Source organism: Alexandromys fortis, unplaced genomic scaffold, assembly GCF_014885135.2.
Source record: "Alexandromys fortis isolate MF-2015 unplaced genomic scaffold, M_Fortis_MF-2015_v1.1 scaffold_0, whole genome shotgun sequence".
Lineage (NCBI taxonomy): Eukaryota > Metazoa > Chordata > Mammalia > Rodentia > Cricetidae > Alexandromys > Alexandromys fortis.
The window spans coordinates 32,523,220-32,532,329 of record NW_026067949.1 but is presented as its reverse complement, the minus strand read 5'-3'; positions in this window follow the sequence as shown (position 1 = coordinate 32,532,329).

The window sequence follows — 9,110 nt, the reverse complement described above, 5'->3', positions numbered from 1 at the left end:
AAGCGATATTAAGAATATGCTATAAAAATCCACCCACAGTCACTGGCTCCTGAGTAAGCCTTGACATGTTTACACGCGGGGCAGATAGTGGATGAGGTCATTTCTAGCACGGTTCCTCTCTTTTTAACCCCCTCTCAACCAACAGACATTCTTCTCCACGTACTTTTTTTGTTTGTTTTTACATTGATGTATTACTTGTTTCTTTAGTGTTTGTGCTCACGTGTGTTTGTGTGTGTGCAAAGGTGTGTGTGTGCGTGTGTGTGTGTGTGTGTGTGTAGGTCAGAGAACTCCCAGGAGCAGGTCCTGTCCTCCTACCGTATGGGTCCTGGGGGTTGAACTCAGGGTTGGCATCAGGTACCCTCATCCACCAAGCCATCTCACAGCCCCCCCGACCCTCAACATTCTATATCCAGAGGGGCACTTTGTTTAAACCCTCCTCCCTCAAGTAGGAAGTAAAATTCAAGCAATAAAAAAAAATATTATTTTACTTTCTTCCTGTTCGCTGGTATTTATTTAAAGTGCTTTTTAAACAAACTGGTCTGACAGAAACTGCAACAGCAGGAAGCTGGAGCCCAAAACAAATACCCCCCTTCCACATTTAAAAATGTGAGGGGGGCAGTTTGGTGCGGGAATTAAAGAGCTAAATAGGCTCCGAGCAAGGAAAAAGCGCCTGGGGTCTACAGGCCAGCCCCCTCCTCCCTATGTAGTGCTCCCCATCACAACACGGCCAGCCCCCTCCTCCCTACATAGTAGTGCTCCCCATCACAACACGGCCAGCCCCCTCCTCCCTACATAGTAGTGCTCCCCATCACAACACGGCAGCTACTCTCCCAGAGTCCTGCCTCCTTCAAAGCCAGACCCACAGCTGCAAAGGCACAGCTGTGCCCAGTCCTCCACAGTGCCTGGCTCTAAGCCAGACAGTGTGCAGGGTGGTAGGGATCACCTCAGTGCTGGATGAGAGGTGCAAAAGGATCCCATCCAGGAGCAGATTAGCAAGGCCAACCAGGCAGAACAAAGGCAACGTCATCATTTGTACTTGTACTTCCTGCCTCGCCCCCAGTTCAGGCCAAAACCAAAACTCAGGTTCTGCTTAGAGACCAGCGGGGCTGACAGCAGACACTCGGACTCGTTACTGATGCCCCAACCTGTCCTGCGCTGCCTGTATCCCACACCTGTGATTCCCGCAGGACAGTGGCACAGCGGCCCGCTGGCTCACACCTCAGTGTCCACCTACTACATAGTCGCTAACCCTGGGATTGCTGGTGTTCTCGCTCAGGCCTGTGGCAAGCAGCTTTGGGCTTTTTTTTTTTCCCCTCTCCCCCATTTCAACCCTATATGTAGAGAGCCCAGGTTAGTTTGAGATTCTGCAGGGCTGACTTTGAGACTGGTGTGGGGATGGAACATGCCTTTCTTATCCAGCCTGATCGATCAGACTGCCTGGGGTTGGGCTGTGTAGCCTTGGCAGACGCTACTCTGGCTGCTCCCCAGGAGGCAGAGCACAGTGTACTCTGAGCAGCTGGGAGCTGAAGCTCCTCCATTAGGCTGAACCACAGAGCCACAACCAGGGGATTCTGGGAATCTCTTCCTACCCCTTCCAAATGTCAGGACCTGTAAACACCCTATACTCTCCATCTTAAGTTTTTATGGATGCTCAGAGGATTTTCTCTGGCATCTTAAAAAGAAACGTTTCCTATTTTCCATTATAGGCATATGTGTGTGTCCGTGTAGAGAGATATGTGAACATGATTGTAGATACTCTGAGAGCTGGAGTGGGGGCTGGACCAGAGATGGCAGATCTGGAGCTCCGAACGTGGGTCCTTGTGAACTCTCAACCACTGAGCCATCTTTCCAGGCCCTCTCTTGCATCTGGATAGTTAAGTCAGCTCAGGTACAACGTCACCAGGGTCTGCTGTCAGGAATATCACTGCCGCCCTGTGTTGCTGAAGCACAGGGCACAGCTGAGCGCATACCACCCCTCCCCTTTCAGTTTTACTGTCATTAGATTCTAAGAACAGTGTAGGAGGCCAAGAAATGGCCCCATAAAAATCACAGAATCTGTGCACATTACCATATTAGGAAAGAAGAAAAGCCTCGGCAGATGTGATAGACATAAGGCTTAGGACAGGAAGTGCTTAGTCTGTGCTGTCCAGGGGGAGACAGACACAGGGAACGTGTCCCCCACATACAGAGGAGAGGGCTGTGTGAAGACACGTTTGAAAGGACATGGACGTCAGACCAGAAGCATCTGCTCAAGCATGAGAAGGTGAAGAGGCAAGAACGGCTTTTGTCCAAGGATGCCTGGGAGCACTGTTGCTGACGCCTTGACTCTGGACCTCTGGCCTCCAGAACTTTGAGATCACACCCTTCTAGGCTGAACCAGCCAGCGCACAGTTACGCGTGTGTCTGTGTAGGGATATATGTGCAGCCTCGGGGAATATACACAAGAGGCGTTGCGTGACTCCCCCCGTGTTCCACATGAGTTCCTTATTCAATTATTATTTTGAGATGGGGTCTTGACATATTGCCCAAACTGGTCTCAAACTCTTAATCCTTCTGAGTGCTGAGTTCACAGGCTTGTGCTACACTGTTTGGCCCATCTCTTTGTTCTTTAATTGGGTGAGTGTTCTTGTTATAGTGTGTTTCTAGCTTGTTCCCACCAAAATTCATGATGAAGCTTCATCCTTCAACGCGGTAGTGTTGGGAGCTGGCGTCAGTGGGAGATGTTTGGTCATGGGGTGGGGCCCACATGAAAGAATTGGTGCTCTTCTCCAGGTTGTAAGTTGTGGCTCTCCCTGGCTGAGTTACTATGAATACTGTTGTTATAAAGCAAGTCCACCCCTAAGGCTTGGCTCTTTGGCACGCCCTTGCTTGCATCTCCCCTTTCAACCATGAGGTTTGCACAAAGGCTCTCACCAGATGGAGCTGCCCAAACTTTGACTTACCCACTTTCAAAGCCATGAGCCAAATAAGCTTCTATTCTTTTAAAAAAAAAAAAATTACCCAACCTTAGGTGTTCTGTTGTAGCAATTGAAAACTGACAAAGACAACTCATAACTCATTAGCTGAACTAGTGGTGTTAGATTATTGTTCCTTTTTGGCTCTAATTTTATATGTAGATCCCAAACAGGCTGTGTTACAGCCACAGAACTAGGTGAGATCGTGTCTCCCTTAAGTGTAAAACACTTCTGTATTGTTCTTATCCAACTTGGAGAACCCTTTCCCAAGAATCCCCTGGGTCTTCCTGGAACAGCCTGCCAAGAGCCTGGACTCACACTGGGCAATGAACATGGCAGGTACAAGTGCACACCGGGCAAAGCTTCCCTATGCATCTCAAAATCAAAACCAAGTGAAATCGAGCTCAACTTTAGCCTCCAGAATGAAGCTCTGTGGAGCATGCACAATGACTGCCTGGAGTAAGGAAAGTTATAATAATGTTCAAATGCAAAAATTCTGGCAAGTAAGAAGTGGTCACTGTCACTAAATACCAAGGATTTGCAAGGCAGAGGTAGGAGGAGCTCTGGGTTCAAAGCCAGGTTGGTCTACAAAATAAGTTTTAGGCCAGTCAGAGCTATGTAGCAAGACCCTATTTTAAAAAAAGAAAAAATGAAAAAAAAAACAAAGAGAAAACTAACAAAACAAAATAAAGACAAAAATATTAGTATAAAAAATTACTAACTTTTAAACAATAGTTTTTTCTACTCATTATCCTGTACGGAACATGAGTGATGAACAGAGCTCTCTAAGATCAGCTCTCGGCACTGCATATTCAAATCTCGTTTCTCCCGGACCATGTCCATATTCAGATTTGGTCCTGCCCTCTCTCCTGCACCTTCATGCTCCGACGCCAATTGATTGGGTGAGTAGGGTTAGGCACTTTCATGGAAGCCTAGTGCTAACCTAGCCAGACATGGAAGTGACTTGGAACACAGGCATTTCTTGACACCCAGTCCAATCTCAATGTACCCCAGCTCCCTTTTTCTTTAGCCAAATGCTCAAATGCCTGTCACTAACCCACCCCTAGTTAACTGATGGAAAGTAAGAAAGGAAAGACCGCGTCCACCAAGTGCTGGCAATGAATATTTTATTTTCCACATTGTACAACGGGGTGCAATGGGAGGACCACACCGTGAGGGCTTCTGGAAGGGTGTCTGGTGCGACATGTACAAGGGCAGCCTCATCTCCATTACCTTCCCTAGCCACTCTCTGTCAAAGACTCACACAAACCCCCCTAAAAACCAAAGTACTGTCCTCAAACAGCCAGCGTCATGTCAGAGTACATCACAGCTCTCAAAACTTCCATTGTCATTATCATAGAACTTCAGAGCAGCCCTCGGGCCACCAAAGCAGATATCAAAGTTTGGGGGAAAGCAAAATAATTTGTTCCAAAAGCCCAAGAAATTTCTTTCATTAAAACCTGAGACTTTCTGACTTCAGTATGCAAGCTGTCTTCACCGTACAGGAAAGAATAAGAGAAATGTTCTCACGGAGAATACTAAGTATTCAGGGGACAAAGGAAAGAAATGGGGAAGCTAGGACTCCGTGAAGGAGCAAGACAGTGAGGGAGAGGGGCTGGAACCCAGCCCTGCCTGCTGGGACTTATCCCACCCTCTCCCTGTATCTCTTGTAGAAGTCCTGTTTTCCTCCCGGTGGCCTAATCCAGTGTAAAAGCTGATAACCCCTACACAGGGCTCCTTGCATTCTCATAGAAGTTTTTATTGTTCTAGGTTACAGTTGGACAGTGAGCTGGGTTTTCATCTGTAGGTGGATGGTGAGCCTTAATTAGGTTAATTGAGGCTTTGGCAAATGAAGAAAATTGCGCCGGTAGATTTCTTCGGAGCGTCTGTCTGTTTCCCCATGGAAAACCTGCTGCTTCACGGTGTTCTTTGGTGGGAGGAGGCAGGAAAGAAAGTCTGGATTTTAGCTTCAAGGTCCCGCGGCCTGATCATTGCTGCAGATGTGAGGAGAAAAGACAGCTCTCAGGTTTCTCCTCTGTGGTGCTGCCTCAGGTGGAGAAGAACGTAATTCCCAGCTCCAGCTGGGCAAACAGACATGGGGCAGGATGCTCTGAGGTCTCACAGTCTCTGGGATGGCAAGAAGCCCAGTTTCTATCCTGGAGCAGGCGGACCAAGAAGGGATTATTATTTTATCAAGTGGATAAAACATTTTGTTAGCATATAGTCATTGCGCAAAGTAATGGGTCTCAAAGAAAATAGGTAAGAATGGTGTTTCTCTTTCTAAATTTGTCTTCCTTTAAGGCAATTTTAAGGGTTTGTTTTAATTTTTGAAGTTAACATTAGTATATTCTAATTATGTATAATGATGAGCTTTATTAAGGCACTTTCAAGTGTACACTCAATGCATTTTGATCATCATGTTCACCCCTGCTCCTTACTCTCTCTTGTCTCCCTCACACTCCTGTAGATCCGTGTGTGCGAAGGTTCCTTTTCCTACAGTTAAGCAAGACAGTTCTGCTGAAGGGAACCTTCTGCTTGAGCTGCCGAAGGCAGGCCTCACTGTAGGCGGCTTTCCTAGAGTTCAGCACCTCTGCTTTCTTAGGCTGAGCTCTGTCCAGCAACATGGGTAGAGCAGATGAAGGAAGGTTTGACGGGAGTAGCGATTCCTGCAGTTGGAGAGAAGGCCGGTTTCCCAGGGAGTGTCCTCCCAGAGGTGTTGGTCACGACATGCCTCTGGAGCTTGCTGGGACATGCTGCTTCTTTAATGGAGGTACTGTTCAAGTTAGATGGGCAAAGCCTCCGGTGGATGGCAGCCAGAACCATCCAATGGCAACAAACGGCAACTTTAGGAGAGATATACGTGGGAAAACAACACTCTAATGTGAGGAGCCAACCCAGGGCGGGGATTCTACTGAGGATGAAATCCCCAGAATTTATAAGCCAAGAGAAGAGAGGGAGACAGAAAAACTCCCACCCACACTGGAGAGGGTGCTTTTCCCACTGGAGCCCACTGGAGCCCACTGGAGCCCACTGGAGCCCGCTCTGGGGCGGTTTGCTTTCCTGGCTTTTGCCATGAAGATCTTGACTTCTTTGACCACAAGAAAATTCAGGTAGGAAGCAGCAGAGGTGCTCATCCACATCCTCAGGACTTGGGGTGAGGCAGGCAGATAAAGACTTCTAGGCCAGGCTGGATTGCAAAACAGGGTCCCATCGCAAAAGAATGAAGCAAAATGAGAAAGGGTTCGAATCGCCAGCAGTAAAAAGAGGGGAAGGGGATGAAGCAGGCAAAGATGGTCAGGAGTCCCTATGTCACCTGACTCTGGAGGGTGGTGCTCTCAGCCTGTCCCAGGAGGACCCACCCTCCGCTCTTGTTCGAAGTCTGCACTCACTTGGCTGAGTGGCCCTGGGCAAGCTGCCGGAGCTTGACACTCAGATTCTATTTTCATGAAATGTAAAGTTTTCGTCATCAGGGCAGCAGCGAGAGGGCTCAGCGGGTGGAAGTCCCTATCACCAAATCTGACGAATTGTGGGTTCACTCCCTGGAACCCCAGAACAGAAGGCGAGAACTACCTTCTGCAAGCTGGCCTCTGATGTCCACACCATGGCCCTGGAGCATGCTCACACACTGTATACACACAATAAATAATGGATAAATTCATGTGATAATTTTTTTAGAGGGAAGGTCTGGAATCAGTCTTGCAATCCCTCTGCCTCAACCTTCTAAGAGCTGGTATTACATGCATGCACCACCACACCTGGCTCCATGTTCAACTTTTTTATTTATTTTTATTTTTCTATTTTATTTTGAGACAGGGTCTGTCTCACTTGCTGGCCCGGACCTCACTATGCAGACCAGGCTGGCCTTGAACTCACAGAGCTCTGACTCAGCCACCCTGTCACCCACCCTGAGTGATGGGATTAAAAGCACAAGCCACCACACCCAGATCTGTTTTAACTTCGTGAGGAGCCACAAGCCCTTTCCCCAGTGTCTATATCAGTTCCCATTTTATCAGCAATACGCAAGGACTCCATTGAGAAATCGGACTTCTATCAGCAAGAGGCCCTTGTTGTTCCTTTTGGAAACTACAGCTCCCAGATTCCTCCTGGATTACGGACACCTGCGCGCTCGGGCGCGCACAGGTGCAGGACATTTCTCCCAGATACCCTTGCGCTTCTCATTAAAAAGCGAGCTTCCACGAGGTCTCGCTCTCTTACCCCTTACCCTTGTGTGTCTTGCACACCTGTCCCTTATCGTGTCCCCCTTCCCCCCATTAAAGTGCACCCACGTGGGAGCCGCGTGTCTGTGTCTCCTCTTTTTGTGCGTGTTTTGTCTGTCCTGTGTTTGTCTACACACACACCCGCTTTAAAAGAATAATAGCCCTGTTCTGTAGAGGAAATCTTCCAGGAAGCTGAATTTTGAAAAGGAATGAAAATGTGGGTCCTCAGAGGGGTTATCTTAGCGTCCCAGAAGCTCCACACCCAACAAGCATCTCTTTGGGACTAAACAAAAGCAGGATGAGGTCTTCTCTAATTCTGTTTCACATCACAAGCCTCTATTGTTCTAAGTCCATGCGCCCTGCTGAGCATCCCATGGGCTCAAGGCAGGCGTAGTTGCTTGCGCTTTGCTTCTTCTATAGCAGCATTAAAGATGCTTGTGAAAGCTCGCAGCGAGGATGAGGCGTACAATCAGAGTATCAGGCAGAGGAAGGTATGGAGGATGCCTGTAAGACCCAGGAGCGAGCTGACCCAGCCTCTGCCTGCAGGCTCTTTTGGAAGGCTGAGGGAATGCAGGGTAGATCACTCCCTGCACACGTGCAATCGGACACAGCTTCCGCCTGTGGGTTCTTTAGGCCAGTGAGTATCGCGGGTGGAGGAAGGTAGAGGAAACGCAGGGGCGATTGCGCCATCACGTCTGCAATCTCCAGCGGCAGAGGAGGGCCGAATTGCCTATGTCATATGCACCTTCACCTACAGCCTCCTTTGGAAGAAGACCAGATGTTGATCAGAGAAGTCTGCTGGGGAAGCAGAATCCTTGTACCTAAGAGTTGACTCAAGTCACAAACCCTAGGTTTAAACCCTAGTTCTACTGCTTGCTAATCCTGGGGAAGACAATAAGCTCTTTGGGCGTCTGTTTTTCCATCTGTCCAATAAGGGCAATGACAGAAATTACTGTGGGGATTAAACGAGCTAATGAGTTTAAGATGTTTATCGGGGACCCGGTACTGTTCGTGTTCTCCCAGCATCGGCAGCTGCTCTTCCTGGAATTCTTTCGGAGGTCTCTACCCCGTGTCTGTCTTGGTCATCTCTCTATTCCCAGCCTCTAGCAGAGAACCTGGCTCCTAGCAGGTGTTGAGTATATTTTCAACTTGAATTACGTAACAGTCTTTCCTGTCTGAGATGCCCTGTGCCACACTCTCCCTCATGACAATGGGTGACATGGTTGAGAAGCATGAGGTCAGGCTGGTTGAAGGTGTTGCTCAGTAGGTAACACCCAGAGACTGCATGCTCAAAGTCTGAGGAAATTCTGAAAGTCTGAGGTGGAATGTACTTGATCCTGACTGCTTCCGTGAAGAACCTCTCCCGTGCGTCCCCCTGGCCTTCTCTCTACAGAGGACTGCGTCTCATACCATTTCTTCTTAGTCTAGAAAAAGGTGTAACGTGACGGTGGGGAAGGGTGTGTGGGGGGGGAATGGGAGAGTTAATCAATAACTAATAATAGGTTACTGTTAGAAGTGGGAAGCTCTGGGGTGTTACTGCATAGCATGGAGATCAAACATGGACAATTCACAGAGCACAAACAGGGTTTGGGATCACTTCACACGAAGAAATGATAAAGTCGTTCAGGGATAGACATGTTTAACTCCGTGAAACCGTGGTACAATGTACACATGTACTGAACATCTCTTAATAGCCCATTCATATCCATCATTTTGATTTTTGTATGTCAGTTGAAAGTTAAAAAAAGGAAAAGCAGTAAAATATCTAACATGGTATATCATCTTGATAAAATAAAGGAGAAGCTTAAAGGCAAACATAAAGTCTATAAAATGATAAATTAGGGCATGAGCAACATCAGCCCCAAAAAGTTCCTTTCAAATCGACAACTGCGTATTGACTGTTGAACACGTACAGCTTCAAGGCTCTTTGCTGGACACT